This window comes from Pipistrellus kuhlii, unplaced genomic scaffold, assembly GCF_014108245.1.
Source record: "Pipistrellus kuhlii isolate mPipKuh1 unplaced genomic scaffold, mPipKuh1.p scaffold_m20_p_15, whole genome shotgun sequence".
Lineage (NCBI taxonomy): Eukaryota > Metazoa > Chordata > Mammalia > Chiroptera > Vespertilionidae > Pipistrellus > Pipistrellus kuhlii.
Window position 1 is genome coordinate 32,178,092 of NW_023425460.1, and position 20,783 is coordinate 32,198,874.

The window sequence follows — 20,783 nt, forward strand, 5'->3', positions numbered from 1 at the left end:
ACCAGGCAGGTGGGATCTCATAGGAAGCTGAGGGGAGGACAGGATTTCCTCCAGTACGTGTTTTAGCCTGAGGCCAGAGGCACCTGCACAAGGACCTGAACCTGGAGAGGAAAGACCCTCCCTGTCCACCAGAGAGAAGCAGCGCCAGGTGGACAGGCCTGAGCCTCGGGGCAGCCCCTTGGGGCTGGAGGGCCCAGGGCTGGCCAACAAGCATTTCCAACCGGATGGTGTGAGCCCAAAGACAGCCCCTCCAGCAGATACCGGAAATGGGCCCAGCCGGATTCCCAGACCTTCGGAGCCCCTTCTCAGAGGCCCTCTCCTCCTTCCCCATCCCCACCCGCTGCTCCTATCACGTCTCTTCATTCAAAGAAGACACTCCCCGCCTCCAGTTCTTCTCTCCCACCCGGACCGGAGTTGGTCAGGGTTCGGTCTGACCCTCCTCCCTCTGCCTCTCATCCCTAAAACCCTCCGCCCCTCCCACCACGGAAGTCAGCTCTTCTCCATCCCTCCGGAGGAGCGGGCCCAGGGCCTGCCAAGCGGTGCCAGCCTCGCCCAAGCCAGGCTCCAGCTGAGACACGGTCCCTTCCGTCTCTGCAAGCCGAGGCGCCTGGAGCTGTAATTATGAGCTCCTCAAAGCCTTCCTGGAAGCAGGTGAGATAGAGTGTAAACAAGGGAGCCAGTGAGTCATCCCCTCCCTCCCCGCCCTGCAGGACCGAATATCCTTCCCGCCCGTGTCCGACCCGCCCGCCTCTCCCATAACAAACCACGGTCCTCTCCCAATGCGGACACTGTCCTGGGGCTCCCCCACCGTCACCCACATCGTCTTCCTCCCTGGCACCCCCACCACCGGTGGATCGGTAACTCACCCGGCGGAGCACTTGCCATGAACCAGTCCATTGAGTCCTCACACAGGCTCGCCAGGTAGGTACAGTGATGCCCTGCAGTGTGTTTTACAGGTGACAGAAGCAAGGCCTAGAGAGGGTAAGTACTATAGCCAATGTTCCAGAGTTTGGTAGTGAACCCAGGTTCAAATTCCAGCAGTCCGACTGCCCGAGCACTTTTAAGCGCTTCCCGTATTCCCTACCTCTCTCCTCTTTTTTCCCTTTTAGAATCCCTAACTCACAGTCACACACCGCAGCTGCCCTGTAGCTTTGCTTCTGGCTCCTCGCTAGTCACAAGAGCTTCTTATTCCCATTGCAAAGCCCCTCCCTTATTCTCGGAGATCAGGAAGGAGAGCTCTTAGCTGGGTGTGTGTGTGTGTGTGTCTGCGTGTAGGCTGGAAAAGGGGGCAGGATAACTGAGGTGACTTCTTTGTGAGGTCTCTGCTCTGGATATAACTTTTGGGAGGTTCACGAGGGACAAAGAGGGAAAGACTGGGCGTGGGGGTGGGGGTTGCAAAGATAACCCTGCAGCCCATTTCTTTCCATCTGCTGTGACCTGAGCCTCAGCCTCACAACTGGGGAGGGAAGCAAGGAGTTGGCGTGCTCTGAGGGGGAGGTAGGGGTGAGAGAACATCTCATTAACGCCCACATGTCGTGGCTAGAAGGAAAGCATGGCAGCAGGCTGTGGAATCAGACAGGCCCGAGCCTGAATCTCACTGCTTTGTGGCCTCCAGAGCTTCGAAGGTTCAATCTATAAAATGAGTTAATAAATAGCAGCTGATTTCTAGTTGTTACAAAGGGGACAATCCATTTTGCAATTGTCACAGAAATTATTGATTCAGGAAAGAATCACCGATGGATGCTAAAACGACTGGGCAAGAGTTCATGGGGGGAAAGGACAGTCTCACAGTATCTCCCCACAAAGCATTTACTACTTCCAAAGGGGAAAAGGCAGCCTTTCCTTCTTTAATGTGGTGTGGGAATGACCTTCACCAGCTATCAAACTCAGCATCACCGATGGCCCCACGACTTCCTGTGCCTCCGATTCAGGCACTGAGGAGGATGCAGTGTCACTCGTGGCATCCCTGACCCAAACACGCCAACTGAATCCAGCCATGAGAAACTGTCGGACATCCAAACTCTTCAAAAAAAAAAAAAAAAAGTCAATATTATGACAGGCAAAACAGACTGAGAAGAACTTTTCCAGATTAAAGAAGACTAAAGGGATATGATAACAAACCACAACACATCAGATCCTGGGCCAGAAGAAAAATGGCTCTGAAAGACAAAATTACAATTTGGACCGTGTATTAGATAATAGTGTACATCCATGACCTTGCCTTCATTCGGTAGTTGTCCTAGGAAATGTAAGAAAATGTTCTTGTTCTTGAGAAATATGTGCTGAAGTATTTAGGGATAAAGGATTATCATGTCTGAAACATCCTCAAATAGTTCAGAAAAAAATAGTACTAAGATAATCACATCCCTATGTGTGTATGTGTAAGAGAAAGGAAGAATAAAGCAAATGTAAAATATTATCAGTGTTTCTTGGAAAAGGGCATTTAAGAATTTATTATACTAGTGGCCTGGTGCATGAAATTCGTGTACATTAAAGGGAATTAATAAGAGGAAATATTTTAATATTGCTATTTGCCCTTTCTCTATAATAGAAATGCCAGAGATGAAAGAAAATTAGTAAAATGTCTATGAAAATCTTCCTCCTGTCAGAGTCTGGGGTGTGCCACGGGGACCAGAGTTAAGTCCCTGCCCACCATGTGCACCTAGAAATCACAAGAGACCCAGACCCGGCCGACCCCACCCCTATTGGGTGAAATCCAGACCTGGCCGACCCCATCCCCATCAAGCCCCACCGGGGTGGGGGGTATAGCCTCAGGGCCCCCATCAAGCCCCACTGGGTGGGGGACACAGCCTCAAGTCCCCTGGCACAGCCTCAGGACCCTCAGCCAGGTGCCCTGGCAGGGCGCATGACCTCAGATCCCCCGGCCTGGCACTGGGGTGGAGGGTGTGGCCTTAGGTCCCCTGACCCAGCACTGGAGTGGGGGGCACGGCCTGAGGTCCCCCAGCCTGGGCCAGGATGGGTGTGCAGCCTCAGGACCCCCAGTCAAACCCTGCTGGGTGGGGGGGTGCAGCCTGAGGTCCCCCAGTTCAGCACCAGGGCGGGAGCTCACCTTGAGGTCCCCTATCAAGCCCCACTGGGTAGGGGGCATGGCCTGAGGTCCCCTGACCTGGTGCTGGGGTGGGGAGCACGGCCTCAAGTCCCTGCTGATTGCTCGTTAAGGCTCCTTACAGAAACCCCCTGCCTCCACTGTGGGCACCGCCATCTTTGTTGCAGCATGGTGGTCAATTTGCATATTCCCTCTTTATTATATTAGACTGGAGGCCTGATGCATGAAATTCCTGCAAGGAGCTCAGCCCTCACAGCCGCGGCTTTGTCCAGAAGATCATCCAGAAGGACCTCCAGCTGTCTGGTCTAATTAGTATATTACACTTTTATTATAATAGATTCTTTTCATTTTTTTCCTGTAAAAGTTGTTGAATTTTTTATTTTTTATTTTTCCAAAGCAAAAGGGTTGTTAAAAGGCAGTTTCTGAGTTAACACAGTCTGGCACTAATTTTGACCTTGATAGATGCTCATTCACACATTTGCAGGACAATGAATGGGTCCCAAAAGCATTGCTACCCCAGCCACCCAGTAAGACCCAGGGTCAAGGTCTTAGCCCTGACCTCTTCTCTGAGATCCCCGAACTTCCACCTTCGTGTCAACTCCCAGGATCTTCCCGGCCATGGCTGAGAAGTGGGCAATAGGAAGTGATGGCCAAGGGTGTGGAAAAGACTGCCCTTCCTCTTTCCTCACTCCCAGGACTGCACCTTCGGAGAGTCTGGACAGATGTGTCCACATGTATTAAGTGGTTTGTGCTGAGGGATTTGCCGGCAGAAAAGGTGCTGACTGAGAAGCAGGAATGCCCCTCTGGCTCACTCTCCTGCCTGCGCCTCTGAGCCCCAGGAAGGCGCAGCCCAGACCCACGGAGGCCTCACTCAGCCCTGGGAAAGCCAGCCCGAGTGCCAGCACTCTGGCAGAAAGAGGTGCTAACACGCATATTTGAAGATGTCTGAACAGACTTGTTTGAGAGACAGCCGGAGTTGTGAGGTAATCCTGCTGTCTCCCCGTGTCTCGGTTTTGAAGGCAGGGTTTGCCTGCAGGCCTCTGACCTCTAATGTGTTTCTATTATTGTTAGCATTTGACAAAACTTTGCTTAAGACTTGGGGATGACAGAAGTCAACACGGAGAGGAGCTTACATTGCTGTTAGAACGGCTACTTTTAGACCCTCTGGGACAGGCGTCCTCCAGGCCCAAAGCTGGGCCAGGGATGCTTTCCACTCTGTTCATACCGTTCCCTGAGCCAATCCAGTCCCTCTTTTGCTTTTAGGTTACTTTAAATTGAGACTTCTGTCTCTTCTTAAATAAAAGGAGGGAGGTGGGGTCCTGATCAATATATTGTGTAGATGCCTTGTCCCCTAAGCCAAGCAGAATCAATCATTAACTCTCTTCCTTCCCCTGCCTGTCTCACATTGAAACTAGAGATTATAGTCCAGTGGTTGGAACTGAAAGGCTGTGTGGATTCAGGACTAGGGTAGCCATTTGTTTGGGGACTTGCTTTTGGAAGTAAATGGTCTGTTGAGATAAATAGGGAAAGAAAAGACCCGGATGGGCAGATTCAGAGACACATGGCTTTCCCCATTCCTGAGACCCAGGGCACTTCCCACCTTCTTTTCTGTGATATTCTCTCCAACACCCTCTGTCTTAGACTTTTTTGGATGTAAGTGACAGCAACTCACTCAGGCTAACTTAGGCACAAGTGCTAGTTATTATAAGACATTAGTATTACATCGCATAGTTATCATAAGGACAGGTGGTGCACCAGGCCTCAAGCCTGCTCTCAGCCCCATAGTTTTAAGCATCTGACCTGAGACCAACTTCCTTCAGTTCTCCCTGTGCACCAGGCTGAGCATGGCTGCTTCATAGCCCCAGAGAGTACACGTCACGTGGCCACAGCGATATCCTGATCACTCTCTAGCTCTTGTCCAAACCAGGAGGAAGGCTCTGACAGGCCCAGTCTGGATCAGTACCTACCCCTGCTCAGAGAAGCCATGTCTGGTGGAGTAGGGGTCACATTGTACCCCAGCTTCTGAAGCCAGACTTCCGGGAAGTGTCAAAGAGGAGTCCTCTGCAGCTGTGTTACATCAAGCTGTTTCGGGTGGGTTTCCATTCACTGCCATTAAACTAACCCAAGTGCTGATAGTCTTAGGAGACCTCTTTGCCCCTCACCTCTTTCTCCTGGAAACTGTGGCTCATGGGAGTGTCCAGCTGGATCAAAAAGCTGGTTCTTCCTACATGAGGGTAGAGAACATTCTTCCACAATGTGAACAACTAGAATTCATGGTGGTGGCAGCTGACTGTCCCTCCCTCCCACCACCACCCTCCACCACCACTGGCCAGTGACAGATTATCTGGATCCATTATACATCCTGTGTAGGGTGGCAAAGAACCCTGCGGAACATTCCATAGGCTGAAACCTACTTTGCATGGACATGACAGTTGATCACATTTTACCCTTTTAGGACAATCATATACCAGTGTTTCATCATCTCTGGACATTCCTGGAATCGTACAAATGTAACACTGGATGGAGAATCCTGGAGGTTGAACACGATTCTATGGATCTCACTAGGGATGGTCGGTAGGGCTGCAAGGGCTGGGTCAGGTCACGTGAATCTTGGGTCCCTCTCCCAGCTTAGGACTCTAAAGACATCCATGGTACCCAGAGCACCAAGTGCGCTTGCTGGAGCTCCTGTGGGATGTCTCTCACTTCTCTTTTTTTCCATATTACTTGGCAGGAGGCTGCATGGGGACTGCCCCAGGCAGCACAGACAGCTGAAGGTTCCATATGGGAAGGACAGTAGGATGTCTCCTGCTCACTGTTGCTATTCTAAAGGGAACACATGATTGGATTGTGTTAAAGTGGGAGCACATAACTCCTGCCTGCCATGGCTGAGAGGGATCATTCAGAGTTCAGAATAAAATATAAAGAAATGGCCGAGACCGGTCTGGCTCAATGGATAGAGCATTGGCTTGGGGACTGAAGGGTCCCGGGTTCGATTCGGTCAAGGGCATGTACCTTGGTTGCGGGCATATCTCCAGTAGGGGGTGTGCAAGAGGCAGCTGATTGATGACTCTCTCATCGATGTTTCTAACTCTCTATCTCTCTCCCTTCTTCTCTGTACAAAATCAATAAAATATATTAAAATATGTATATATAAAGAAATGCAGCCCAGCCAGTGTGGCTCAGTGGTTGAGCATCGACCTATGGACCAGGAAGTCGTGCTTCGATTCCCGGTCAGGGCACATGCCTGGGTTGTGGGCTAGATCCCCAACTCTCTCCCTCTCCCTTCCTCTCTGAAATCAACAAAATATATTTTTAAAAAGAAATGCAGACACTCAGGCATGACGGGAAAGTTCCCTCCCTCACACACCTAGCATTGCCCTTTTCCTGAGCACCGTCTAATGTAACTCTAACGCCCTCCTTTGCCTGGGTAGAACACACTTCCCTAAACTATCCAGAGCACATCGTGGCTTGTGCAAGGCCCTGCCTCCTGCTTCTCTCTGGGCCCCGTGGGAAGCTGCCAGGTAGCTCTTAGGCTTTGTGCTGCCGGCAGGGAATGTTCCGGCAGCACACCGGGCCGGGAAGGAGAGCACCAGAGCCACGTGAGCGGCACAGGGAGGGGTGTGTTCAGAGCGGGTGATGGAGACGTTACAGTACAGACACACAATTAGCTGCTAAAACAATGTCAAACTGCCAGGAAGGAAGGAGAAAGAAGTGGGGAAAGAAGAGAGGGAAGGGTGGGGAAAGCAGGACCTTGGTCAGATGGTCAACTTTAACATCGCCGGTGATGAGTTGTGTTGACTCCATGTTACCTGATGTGATGTGATGATGTGATGTGATGTGTTGTGATGTGACGTGATGTGATGATGTGATGATGTGATGAGATGATGTGATGTGATGAGAAGGGCACTTCACCTCTGTGGTCTTCTTCCCCAAACCTGTAGCCCCGGTCTAACCATGAGAAAACTAGCAGGCAAACCCACATTGAGAGACATCCTACAAAATACCTGACCAGTAACTCCTCCGAACTTTTAAGGGCATTAACTTACATGCAAAACAAATAAACAAACAAACAAAAAAAAAAACAATAACAACAAGGGTAAGCCCTGGTTGGATAGCTCAGTCGGCGAGAGCCATGGTCAGCAAACTGTGGCTCTTTGGCCCCTTGAGTGTGGCTCTTCCACAAAATACCACAGCCTGGGTGAGTCTATTTTGAAGAAGTGGTGTTAGAAGTTTAAGTTTAAAAAATTTGGCTCTCAAAAGAAATTTCAATTGTTGTACTGTTGATATTTGGCTCTGTTGACTAATGAGTTTGCCGACCACTGGGCAAGAGCATCTCAATCCCTGCTAAGGGCATATACAAGAAGCAACTAATGATGCACAAATAAGTGGAACAACAAATTGATGTTTCTCTTTCTCCTTCCATTCTTCCTCTCTAAAATCAATCAATAGAAATTTAGAAAATCGAAACACAAAGAAAAAAACAGCGAAGTCTGAGAAACCGTCATAGGACAGACCAGAGGGGACTAAGATGTGGCAACTAAATATGACGTGGCTTCCTGGAGGGAGTCCTGGGAAGACAAAGAACCTTAGTAGGAAATCTGGTGAAACTGCGTAACGTGGACTTTGGTTAGAAACATACCACTGTTGCTTGCTCAGTTGGGACAAAGGTGCCGCTGGGTGAGGGGTCTCTGGGGACGCTCTTGACTACCTTTGCAACTTTTCTATAAATTAAAAACTACTCTGAAATTAAAAGTTTGTTTTTAAGTAAAAGGTAACGCAGGGATGCGAGGAGGGCAGGAAGAGCTGGCTTTCCTGTTGGAAGGGGCGGGAGGCTCGGCAGGGAGGGGTCCTGGGAAATCTAAAGCAGGGCAGCGAGGCTACGGGTCGTGAATGAGCCGGACACTCCTGCCCAGTAGCCCTGAGGAAGCGGGATCAGGTTAGTGAGGGTTTTCCTCACCTGCCGGTCGGAGAGAGAAGGAGAGCTGAACTTCTCCAGCTCCATGTGCACACCACCACTCCGTGAAATGTGGTTAGCAGGCAGGTGCCGACGTGGCGGGTCTGGTGGGACTTCTCTCACTGGTTCCCAGGGGAGGCCGAAGTCCTGGGTCCCAGGACCACGTGGCGTTGCGAGAAGCCGGAGAGTTGGACAGCACCATTCACCTGGGAGGAGAGGAGGAGGAGACGCTGAAAGCACAATTCCCGCCCTCACTTGGGCCCGAGGAGAAGGGTGGCTCACTGGGGTGGCCCGTGAGAACAGCAGAGTGACAGCAGAGCCAGGGTTCCTCCGGGAGGCAGGCCCTGCCCTGATCGCCTGCAAACTGCCCAGCCTCCGGTCCCCATCTGTGCAATGGGTGCCGGGCCTCCTAGCGCCTCTCTGAAGTTGTCCTGGGGACTGAGTGAGTGGTCACACTTGGAGGTCTTGGCACCCAGCACCCCTACTGTTGAGAGGGCTGAGGCCCCTGCCGAAAGGGCTCCGGATGACTTACGGAGACCAGGTTTCTCTGTATCTTAATAACATGGCGGAAACCTCGTGAGGCCATTTGGCTTTATTTATCTAATCATCCAGTCCACAGATACACACTGAAAACTGCCACGGACTCCCAAAGAGTGTGCTGTCTGGACTCTTCCGTCTCCTGGAATCCAGATTTACTGAAGGTGAGAGCTGAAGAGAAGCAAAGGCCAGCTGAGTCTGTCCTCTATTTGCCAAGGCAGAAGCCCCATGTTCCTTCCCAGTCCTGTAAGTTCCCCTCACTCTGCCTGCCCTCCCTGCGGAGGTCCGCAGAGGAGAGAAAAGTGCAGGGCGGGCGGCCTTTCTCCCTCCAGGAGCCTCCTGCTGGCGAAGACAGAAGGCTTCTCCTCATCCGGGACCTCAGCCACATCCTGACAGCCATCCCGGAGGGACGGGAGTCATGGAATCCCTGCTATCTTCAGACTTCACTTAGGCAAGCACATGTCTATGCACAGTCACAGGAGTTTCAAAATGAAATGAAGTTGGTTTCCCGGCCGCAGATAGGAGTCAGTGCTGTTGACTTCTGTTGGGTCACAGACCCTTTAGGAATCTCAAAAAACACACGATGCCATCAGCACCCAGAAAGACACACACATACAACTCTGCTCCCAATTGCTGGGGATTCTGGGCACGGGGTTAAGAGGCTCCTGTAAGCTTAGGGATATAAGCCAGACAACAGGATAAGGTGGAGGGTATGACAAAGGTCCCTAGTTTTTAGAGTTGACAAACTAAGCTGGCCACCCACAGCCACCCTTTGCACTCACGCAGCTGAAGCATCCCTGGCAGCTGCTTCACAGTTGGGCCCCTTGGGAGTCTCAGCGCCTGGTTCCCATTGACGTGGAGCCCTGGCCACTTTCTCCTGGCCTCTGGCTGGTTCCACTACCACCGCCTGGCACTTCTGGAGCACCCTCCAGCATTCTTCTGTTTCTTCCCCTTAGGCTCAGGGTAGCCCACAAAAATCAATAAGTAGTTCACCTTACCCCCAGCACAGAAATCTACAGACCTTAACTGGGAGCCCAGAGGGAGTGGAAGGAAATAAACGAGGAGCTGAGAATACATGCATGAAAATGGCCCACCATATCCAGGACAGGTCCCTGACCCCGGATCATGGCCACAAGTTCCTACATCAAAGGGAAGATTCTCAGCCCTGCTCCCTCGATTCCATTTCAGTGGCTCTGGAATGAGGCCTGAACTCCGCATTTGTCCTCAGGCTCAGGTTAGCATACAACCAGGCACAGCAGCCACCTCTCACCTGTTGCACCTCTTCCTAGACCTAGAGGGAGAAGGGAACAAGGTATCCTGGCTTTGAGAACAATGACTCGAAGGACCCCAAGATGTCTGCACTGGAGAACGGCGGAAGCACACTGCCCCCTCAATGGAAACTACTGAAGACCACAGGAGAGAAAGGATGGGAAAGGATAGAAAAGGAAGAAGACACCCCTTCCCCTGTTTTCTCATTTAAGGCCTAGGTTTAAGGATTCTCATGTTCTTGGGCTATTTAGAGAAACTGGAAATTCCCAATACTAGGAGCTCTAGTTAAGTATACAATTTTACCTATGTGTTCCCAAAAATTCTAGTTTAGCACTTCTTAGTTGGGATTCAGGAATCTGTAGTTTAACAACTTCACCAGGTGATTCTCATCATGAGAGCAGTTTGGGAAACACTGCTGTAGAGGAAGTAGTTTCTAACTTTCCAGGCACTGTATCAGTTGGGGGTCAGCTGGCGCAGCCACAGAAGGAAAAGGTAAGATTAGCCCAGAACCAGCAGTAGGGGTGGAACTCAGTATCACTTCCTTCATTGTGCAAACCCGTGAAGACCAAAGAAGCGTCTTCTGCCCATTGGGAAAAGGGTCTCCTTCCTGGATGGCTAAAATGATCAGACCAGCAGATGAGACCAGGATCACCGAAGCACATAGTACTCCTCGGCTGACTTTTGCAGCTTTTTAGCGTGGCAGCCTGCAGCAGTGCCAACTTATGGACAGCAGGGGGAGCTCTTGCCTAACCTTTCCCAAGCGGCAGTTCAGGGACCCAAACTAACAGCCGCGAGGGTTCTGGTAATTTGCTTCTAGTGTCCCATGACAGCGGAAGAGGACCTGGCTAGGGTAGAAACAGAGATGAGTAGGGACTCCTAACTTCCCCCTTTAGGTGCTCGCCCAGAAATGGGTGTGGCCCCTGGAGATTCCCAAGGAGGGCTCTTTTCCCACCGCTCACCAAGAGAGACATAGGGTGATCCCTTTCTCAGCCCCACTCTATTCCCATTCCCCGAAAGAAGGTCACCTGCCTCTGCGGGTCCCAAGGAGCCGCTCCTCTGCTCTTTCTGCAGTGGCCCTCTTCCAGTGGTTCAGTGCCAGGCAGTGGAGGTGAAGCGTGCTCGCTCATGTAAGGACTTGTGGTGAGAGAGCGGGGCTGTGTCCTGGTAGGTGTAGGGTGGCGGGGGGAACGGGTGGCTGAAGAACGCGTGCTGCTGTTGCACGTCCTCATACATGCCGCTAGGTGGCGGTGGAAGGCCGCCTCACAGAGAAGCACAGGCCTTTTGAAGACCCTGGCTCAAATGGAGGGGGTTGGCTTTGAGACCTAGCGAGGGCTGTAGGAAGTAGTTACCATCTGCAGCCCAATCGTCCTACTCATTGAAACAGAGGGTACTGGGGGCCAATGGGGAAGCCATGGTGACCAGGAGGCTTGGAAGGGTCAAGGAGAAGAAGGGGCGGAAGGTATGGCTTGCATTTTGAGGGATGGAGGAAGTTCCCCAGACTTCCCCCCTAGAGCTGGAGATGGGGGGAGGATCCTTGGTCTTTTAGTCTGTCGTTGGCCCACCAGCCTCTTCGGATTTATGGGTTCTGTTCTGAGGCCACTGGAATAAACATTCGGGGGTCTCAGAGTCCAAAGTCAGCACAGGAATAAACAACCCAAGAGCTTGCCAATGTCTGTCCATCTGTTTGTTTTTCTCCCAGGATTTGTAGGTCTTTGTGTCACCTCCTGCTCTGAGCCTTCCAGATTCCATCCCATGTGATTGGGATCGGGGAGGTGGAGGGAGCAGAGGGTGAAGGTAGAAGTCTGGACTTTTGGCCTCCCTTCCTTTACTCTCCCTAGGATATCCTCAGCGGCTGCTGACGCTGGGACATCTGCCCCAAATTCCAAGGAACTGCCCCCACCTCAGGTCTCAGGAGGAGAGAAGTGGGCGCTCTAAACGCATCTGCCTCGGACCCATTGCCCAAGACAGTATGTGTCTCTGGGCGTGCCTGTGCCTTGTGCCCCTTTCTGCCTAGGCCTTCCCTAAGCGGATCCGCAGGGTCCCAGCTTGGCCCCAGACTAGCGGAGCCCTCTCTCCAGACCAACCCGGTCCCCTGATGGTTGGCCCAGAGGTCCTATCCCTGCCCACTCCTCACGCTCCGCTCTGGGTGCAATCTGGAGCCTTATGGAGGGAGGCGTTGGGGAGACCCAGGGGCCGAATTCATCCAACCCTGCCGTTAGGAGTTCAGGGGGAGGGGCGGTGAAAGCCTCCCTCCCTTCCTGCAGTCCCCGCCGCTCCTTGGTGAGGACCCGGATCTGCCAACTCCCCCCTGTAAAGTAGGGGCGTCGCGGAGGGGTTGCGTTCTCATGGAAGGGGAGGTGGAAATCTGGAATCAGACTGACGGGCGGGGAAGGGACCCAGGGAGCATCGAGGCTCTAGGAGCATCCTCCGAGGTCGCCAAGATCCTGGGAAAGGGGTAGGCGGGCCGGATCTGCCTTTGGGGGCTGCAGTGTCCCCTCAACTCCCCAGGCCCTCGCCCCCTGCCCACAGCAGCAGCAGCCGCGTGGCGGGAACTCCAAGCCTAGCGCGCTGGGACCAGGGACAGTGTGGCCTGCCGAGTGGGTGGCGCAGGACGGAACAAATTCAAGGCTCTGGGAGAAATCAGGAGACCCTGGGAGACATGGAGAAATAAGTGTCCACCGCCCCAAGGGGCCCCAGCATTCTCAAGCTTGGGCACCACCCGCCGCTGGGCCTTGGAAACACGGAGCCGCCAAAGAGTCCCCGCCCCCTGCCCGAGGCCAGGGTATTAGTGCTGCTTGATCAGACCTCATTTCCTGCGAAAATGGAAACATATCCAGGGTCCTTAATACAGTGAATGACGAGTCTTCGGGTGTAATTGCACTTCCGGTAGTTGACTACGTTCTTACACTGACAGCGGAGGAACATGTAAAGCTGCGGCGGCGTTCAGGTCATTCTGTGATCATCAGGAAGGGGCGCAGGGTGGGTCCGCAGAGCCCGAGGCCACATCCTGAGAAATGGGCACAAACGCTCGCCCAGAACAAGGGACCTAGGAGTCGCGGTCCCCCACACTGACCCCAATGCATGTCTCCGCAAGCTCCCGACTCTCCTCCCACCTCTGATCCGCCCTGCTGCCTCCGACGCAGAACACCGAACCTTTACTTTCTGGGTTTCCAGTCTCGGGGCGTTGGGGGTGTGGGTGGGGTGGGGTGTTGGGTCTTTTCCTTCCTCTCAGAGAAGGGGTGCCCTCTAGGGCCGGGGAATGTTGAGGCGGGGGGGGGGGGGTGTCAGCCTGGCTGAGAGTCCCCAGGACCGAGGTCCGGGACCCCGCACGCTGCCTGCATATTTCTACGCATAACCCAACAGTCCCCGTGACTATCTGGTTAAACTCTTTAACAACAGCTCCATAATTAGAATTCGGATTCCCATCCATTTTCCCTGGGCCTCCAACCATGTGCAGCTCACACACTGGTAATTAATGCGATACATCACTAACTTTACCCCGCGCCGGCCGGTCGCGTCGGGCTCAGGTCGCTCGGCCCGCGCCACGCACCCGCACGCGGGGCCCGGGACCCCGTTCCCAGCGCCCCGGACTCCGTACGCGTCTCCCTTCCCGCAGAGCCACACGCCTCGACCCGCGCACCCAAAGCCTTCTTTCCAAGAAATCCCACAATTAAAAATATTTATCGGGAGCAGATTTACGTTTCTGGGTTTCCAGTCTCGGGGCGTCTGGATAGGCTATTAAGAGTAATTAGCATCTTTTGTGCACGCAGATTTACTCCGCTCGTCGCCACATAACTCATCCCTAAAAGCCAGCGCCGGCCGGCTCGGGCGCTGCCGCTAACGGGGCCGCGGCCCTGGGTCCGAGCTCCCCGGCCTGAGCCCCCATACGCCGCCTGCCCCTGGTTTCTCTGGCCTAGCGGTCCGCCATGGGCAAACGCATTCCCACCCTGGAGACCACTGACGCCAGGGCGACCTCGGGCGGCGGGGGGAAGGTCTAAGCAAGCTCTCCCCGCCGCCTGGGCGACGCTGTCTAGACCTGAGGCTTCGCGGCCGCGCGCCCGTGGGCCGGAGCGGGGGGCGTGTCTGTGCGCGCGCTCCCGGCGCGCCAGTGCGAGTGCGTGTGCGGGCGCGTTCCTGAGAGCGCGCGGGGGCGCGCTTGTACAGAGATGTGCTCTCTGCCCGCTCTTCCCCAGGACTGCGGCTCCAATGCCAGCCCCAGGCCACCCAGATGGGGCACTGGGGTCAGAGGGAGACTCAGGCCCCTGCTTGGCCTCCGTCTCCCTTCTATAGAGCCCGCTCCATCCTACCAGAGGCCCTGGAGTGCCGGGCGCCCGGCGGGAGGGAACCCGGAGGCCGGACGCCTAGTCGCGGCCCAGCGCAGGTTGCCTGGTGCTAGTGAGAGGCCCCCAGAGAGAGGACCCGGGGGGCAGGGAGTCCCTGAACAGCGGCTTGCAGGACCGCTGGGGCGGGGGGAGTCAGGGCAGCTGGAGAGGAAGGGGCCTGACTGGGATGGAGGTGGCGGTGGGAGTGGGAGCGGGCAAAGCTTCAAAGCCGAGGTGGGAGGGCAGGGAGCGCGACTGTGGCTCAAACCCACTCTGGGTCCGTTATTAACGCGCTGGGAAGTCCTGGAGCTGCCCAACTTGCTTCTCCTTAATGAGCATGGAAGAAGAGGCTGCCCTGAAGGGGTTTGTTCATTAAAGATGTAGCTGGAGGAATATTGTCCCATTAATTATCTGGTTTTAATTACACTCCTACCCTTTGAATCCGGAGACGGGCAAAGTTGGTTCCGTGGCACCGCCCTCTATAGCTTGGCGTTGGGTGGGCATAAGGCCTGGAGGGGGTCGTGGGGACTCCGTGTGCTGGAAGCGTGGGAGCAGGCATTTGGGGCGTATCCAGCCGATAAATAATCCCCACACACGAGAGAGCTTTATGCCTGTGTGTGTGTGTGTGTGTGTGTAGATGAGGTCTGTGTGTGGGTCTGAAAATGTGCGTGTGTCTGAGTGTGTGTGACCACTTGGGCCTGAAAGGCCCTGTGGATGTGACTGGGATGTCTATGTCAGCTCCCGCCCAGCCTGTGTGCAGTTCTGTATGCCGGGGTGTGAGTGTGGGTAGCTGAGTGTGTCTACAGACAGGCCCAAGAGCAGAGCGGGTGTCTAGTGACCAGGAGTGTGACCGGGTAGCTGTGTCTGCGCGTGTCTAAGAGGATGGCTTGCTGCCCCTCAGCTCCAGTGACAGAGTATGACGCGCCTCTGGGTGTGGGCATGTGCCCCTGTGTGTGTGGGTGTTGGGAGGGGGCACTCCGTGGCTGGAGAACTGTAGGAGCTGGGACCTCCCCAAGGACATGGCTCGGCTTCCAAGGGTCGCCAGAGCTGGGGTACCATCCTGAAGCCGTGGTCCCTCCGGAAGGGGTTACTTAAGGGGGTGCTCGTCCCCGCTTCCTCCCTTGTCAGGCAGGAGCGGTGCTAAAGCGGGGGGCCGTTTTCCCTTTAAATCGTGGACACTTTGACAGGGGACATTAAGGACCCGGCTGCTCAGGCTGAGCAGATCATAAAACCGGACAGGCAATTTCTGCTCCCGCCAAATAGCCGGGCAAACTCGTTCTGCATCTTTGGTTTTAATGCACTAAACTGGCAGCTAAGCAGGGAGCGAGCGAGCGAAGGGGGGGTGGGGAGCCCCCACGTACGCCACCGCACACACCACACACGGGCACAGCACAGGCGCAAAAACCCCTTCACACCCTCCTGCCCCATGCCCCGCCCCCGACCCCCCCACTGGTGGAATTATCAACTAGAATTTGATTAATATGCAAATCGCAGGCAAACAGCTCCATATAATTCTTTCAGTGGAGAGTAATTAATCACCAGTTAAAGCAAATTAATACATATATCAATTTTGTCAGAAACATGCTTAGTTCAATCGCCCGTAAAATTGAAGTTTGAAGTATTAAGAGGCTCTGCAGAAACGCCAGGACTAAAACTTTCAAATTGATCCTATTTAGTAATCAATCAGGCTCTCCCCTCAGGTTAATCTGCCTAATTTTTCATCTCAAATCATACACTTTACTGACACGCCATCTAGCAAACAGTCGATAAAAAGTTAACAAAAATGATAACGACTCCAGCCAGAGCCATTGTGCGGGGCGGTGGGCAGCGGTGGCTTTGATTGAATTTCGGGGGTGGTTGGGGGACTTGGCTTTCTTTTCCTGGGCTGAGGGCTGGGAGCTCCCCCAGACAGCCTGGGCCTCCCCGCCTCCCCACCCTGTGTGCCAGCCCCTGCCCTCTGCCGCTGTGGGGCTCCTCTGGGCACACCAGAACATGGGCAGCGGCAGCGGCTCCCCCAAAGCCACCCAAACCGGGCAGCGCTGCCCGCCCTCTGGCTGCACAGAATGCCCGGAGGCATAGGCGTTGGTGCTTGTGGTGACTCCGGGCTGTGCGCTGTCACCGTGTCTGCATTGAGTGTGCATTGTGTGTGCGATGATGAGGGTGATCTGTCTGCCAAACAGCAGAGGCTTATCTGTTCAACTGTTGTGTTCGCTGCTGGCTGCCTATATTTTGGTGGGTGTGCTGTATCCTGTGTAATGCACTGTGTTCCCGGGCATCCCGTATGTCTGTGTCACTATGGGGGTGTTTGGGGTTTCTACATTCTAGGTCTGCTTTGTGTGTGTTTGCCATTTCTGGGGCGTCTGTGTTACATTGTGTGCCTGTGTTGTGTGTGCCTTGGGTTGGTGGTGGGCCTGAGCCTACCCTTCATTGATGTGTGTGTGTGTGGGGGGGGTCCCACCAGGACACTCAGGCAGCTGGGTCAATAGGCCCCGTCACAGACATCAGGGGAGAGGGGGCAGTCCCTATGGAGACCAAGGCACTTCACCTTGAGCAGCCTCAGAGATGAGAAGGGTCACATCTTCCCAGCCCAGCCTCTGTTACTGGGGAGGGGGGCCAGTACGGAAGGGAAAAGAAGGCCTCCATTTCTCGGCTGAGGGCACTCCCAGCTCTGGATCCCTCTCCACAGAGCCCTGGACCCTCTCTCTGCTCCTGACTCTGGCAGGGGCGGGGGTGCAGATACTCAGCTGGGAGTGCCTCAGCCCGTGAATTCAGATGTCACACCACAACCAGATGTGGTGACAGCTACTCGCAAACCTCTCTATGCACATGCTGATAATTAAACCCACTCGGGTCCCAGGACACTCACAGGTAGCTGATTTTCCTTCCCCATCACATCCACCCCCTCACTCCCAACAACTAGCCCCATCCGGCTCTCCCGGGAAAGCCTGCACAGGCCCACACGCACAGGCCTGTGCACTGCAATCCCTGTGTGCACTCCCATGCCCATGCAAAAACCAGGTTCCACAGTGGGCAGGCTCCCTCTCAGCCCTGCCATTTGTCCTCTCCCCCATGAGGGCAGGACCGAGCTCCACCCCCTCCAGGAAAAAGGAACTCCTCTTGAGTGAGCTAGGAGAAGCTGGAACTCTGAGGGAGACCCCGGACTCAGGCGGCACCAGTGAGCATGCAGGCTATTCTAGAGACAAAGGTTTGGCCTGGGAACCCACTTGAGGAGGAGGGGCAAGCAGGGCAGCCTGGCATTACCCACCAGCACAGCGGAGGGTAATCCCCCACCCAGCCTGATCTCAAAGAAGCAGCGTCTATGCTGACATAGTGTTTGTTCCCGGGCCTCAGCTGTTTGCAGAGTAGATGCATGCCCAGGCTGGGGTCCTCCACCCCACTTCCTGCCACTCCTCTCCTGAGCCCCCTCCCTTCAGGCCACGTGCCCCGCCCTCATTCCCACCCCACTCACTGTGAGTGTACATGTGGGGAGCCAGCTTGGTCAAGCTGTTGGGAGCTGGGAGTCTGGCTGTCTGTAGCTCCAGTTCCACATCAGTGTTCACTCTCCTCCTGGTTATTTGCTCACACCAGCTCCCAGCACACATCGCACACCCTGGGGGCATCACTCACCCGGTGGTCACACCCACCCCGGTGACAGCTTTACTCCTTTCCTCTCCACTGCACAGACTTAGTCACACCTAGTTGCACACACTAGTTCACAACAATTGGTTACACACACACAGCAGCACACACCCAGTCACCCCCAGCCATACATGCTCAGTTTCCATCAATCAGCCACACAAGCCCAGTCTCTCAGTTGCACAACTCTCTGACACACTCCACGACACACCCTGTCAAAGCTGACAACACACACACACACACACACACAATCTTAGTCCCAGGACTCTCCAGGGACTGGTATTGGTTAGGAGGAGGCAAGCGGACTAGCTTCTGGCAGCCTTGGATCTTGGAATGAAAGGGTGGGGCCCCAAGGAACCATGGGTGGGCATTCTCCTCCCTCCAGAGTATTGCTCTCCCCCCCCCCCCCACATGCGTCATGTACCTGCCTTTCTCCAGTCCCAGAAGCCTCTCCTTTGGAAGGCGCGGCCTGTGAATCAGCTTGGGGACAGGCCTGCCAACCTCTGCCTGAGACCACCATTCATGTACCTGCATTATCTAGAGATGCACTCGTTCCCTCCACAATCCACCTACCCTCTCTTCTGCAGACTAACCACCACCAACCACGGGGAGGCACAGACACACTTCTAACCCCACTCGCACCACCTCAACTCCAGCACATGCACTTCTGCCTGTACCACAGCAGCCTCCGACCTGCTGCCCTCAGGATCCCAATTCCTTCAGGCCCACGGTCCCTTCTCCTACGTGCCTTTTGCAGCCCTTGACCCTCTTCCCTAGTCACTCCCCCTAACCTCCCTTATGCCCCTTCACAGGGGTGTGTTTTGGGGGAACATCTGTATGATCAGCACAAACCAAACTGCTCTCTGAGCCCCAAGGAAGAGAGGTTGGCTGCGGGGGTAAGGAGCAAGGCGCCGCCTGTCTGAGCGGCCCCGGTGCGAGTGGGCTTCCCTCCACCTGAAGGCTCGGGAGGGTGGGGAGGAGGGGGGTCCCCTCGGCAACCGGCAGGGGCGGAGGGGAGGCGCGCTGGCCCCAGCCCGTCCCTTTCAGGGGGGGACTCATGCATCAAACTTCAATTTTCCGGACGATTGAATTAGTGATTTTTTTCTCCTGAACTAAAATACACTTAAGTCTTTGGGATTAATTACCACGTTCTGGTCCCTCAGACTGGAGTATTACTTATCGGAGCTGCGTCTGACACCAGCCCGACACCTCGTAAAATAAGGAACTGCGCCTCCCGGCCTCACCCGGCGCCGCCCGCCGGCCCCCGGGTCAGGGAAGGCGGAGCGGAGCCGGCGAGGCGGCCGGAGCGCGCGGTGGGGCCGGGCCGGCCGGCGCTGCGGGGTCCGGGGCCCGGAGAGCACAAACCGCCCTTGTTCGGGGACTAGGTGAGCCGGGCCGAGGCCCCGGACCCAGCGGGGAAGGAAGAGACACAACTGCGCTGCTTCCCCCGGGCGGCGGGGAACCGAAAGCCCGGGCTGCAGAGAAACCAGGGGCCCGGGCTCCTTCGCCTCCACGGCCCCAGGCGGCGAGGGACCCGGGCCCAGGGCGAGCGGCCCGGATCGGAGGGCCCTAACCTTAAGGAACCTCACCTGAGAAGGGGCGCAGGGCCCTCAGCCCTCACACGACCCCTGCCACACGCACACGTGTGCACACACGCCTGGAGAATAACACACGAAACGCACACGCCCCGCTCCCTCCGGGCTCACACGACGCGCGGCCGCACCCCGGCCAGGCCCGGCGCCCTCCGCTCGGAAGTCCAGGCCCCGCGCTGGCGATCGAGGCCCTTTCACACCGCCCAGGGCTCGGCCAAAGCTACCGATCGTCCTCCGGGCCTGCGGACGGGGAGTAGCTCCCCTCCGGCGGGGTGCTGGGGAGAGGGCGGGCGGGCACCCAGCTCCGCCCTCCGTCCCGGCCCCGCGCTCCCGCCCGCAGTGAAGCCCTCGGGCCGGCCTGCGTGCGGGGCTAGTGGGGACGGAAAACCAGCCTCGAGCGGGTCAGGGTCGGGCCACAAGGGCCACATGGGCTCTGGGCGGGTTTCCGGAGTCCTGCCCGGCGGCCTGCCGGTGGCACGGGATTAGCAGGGCTGAAGGGACTGCGGGACGGGTCGAATCTGCTCCCCAGATTGTGCGGAGCTGAGCGGGCGGAGGTGGCGCGGTCCCGGGGCCTCCGGGCCGGGGCTCAGCCCAGAGCCTGTGCGCGCCTCGCTCCCCTCCCTTCTGACGGCATCCCGGTCCTTCTTTCCGGACCCTCTTTCAGGCCCAGAGAAACAACGCCTTCCTGCCTGTCTTTCACGGCAGGAAGCCCCCTCACCCCAGAGCCAGGAGCCCTGTCCCCAAGTTCTGCAAAGGCCTTTCCCTGCCCCTCAGCCCAGGTCTCCCCTCATCGCGGGGGGGATTGGGGAGGGGGGGAGGGGGGGATCGGGTCTTATCCTCTGCTAAACTAGGAGCTTCTTGAGGGCAGGAACTGGATCGGGTTTATGTCCATGCCCCTAGCACCCAGTGTGGCCACAGCCAGGCGCCCAAAAGATACACAATAAACATTTGCTGAATGTGAAGAATCGAATGCTTCTTTCCCTTTATTTGATTGATCCTTCCTCTTCCTCCTTCCTTCTCTCTTTCTTCCTCCCTCTCGTTATTTTTTATTTCTTGGTTATATTCAATTGTCATGTTTTTCAGGCTCATTAAATCCATTTAGAGACAAAAGAATAAAAGGCAGAAGGGGAGGGAGGGGGAGGAGGGGACGGGGAGGGGAAGGGAGGGGGGAGGCCGGAGAAGCAAACAAATAACCCGCTTTAACTAGACGGGCGGATAAATGGCCCCGTTTCCCCTCAGCCCCGTTGCGCCTGCTTAGCCGCGCGCCCCGCAGGCGCCGCCGCTCGGGTGGGCCCGGCCCGGGCGGTGCCCCCAGCCCGAAGGGACGCAGCAGGGCCCGGCCCGGGACCTGGGAGCGGGAAGTGGCCGGGGTGCCGGGGCCGCTTCATTGGGATTCATGGGCGTGT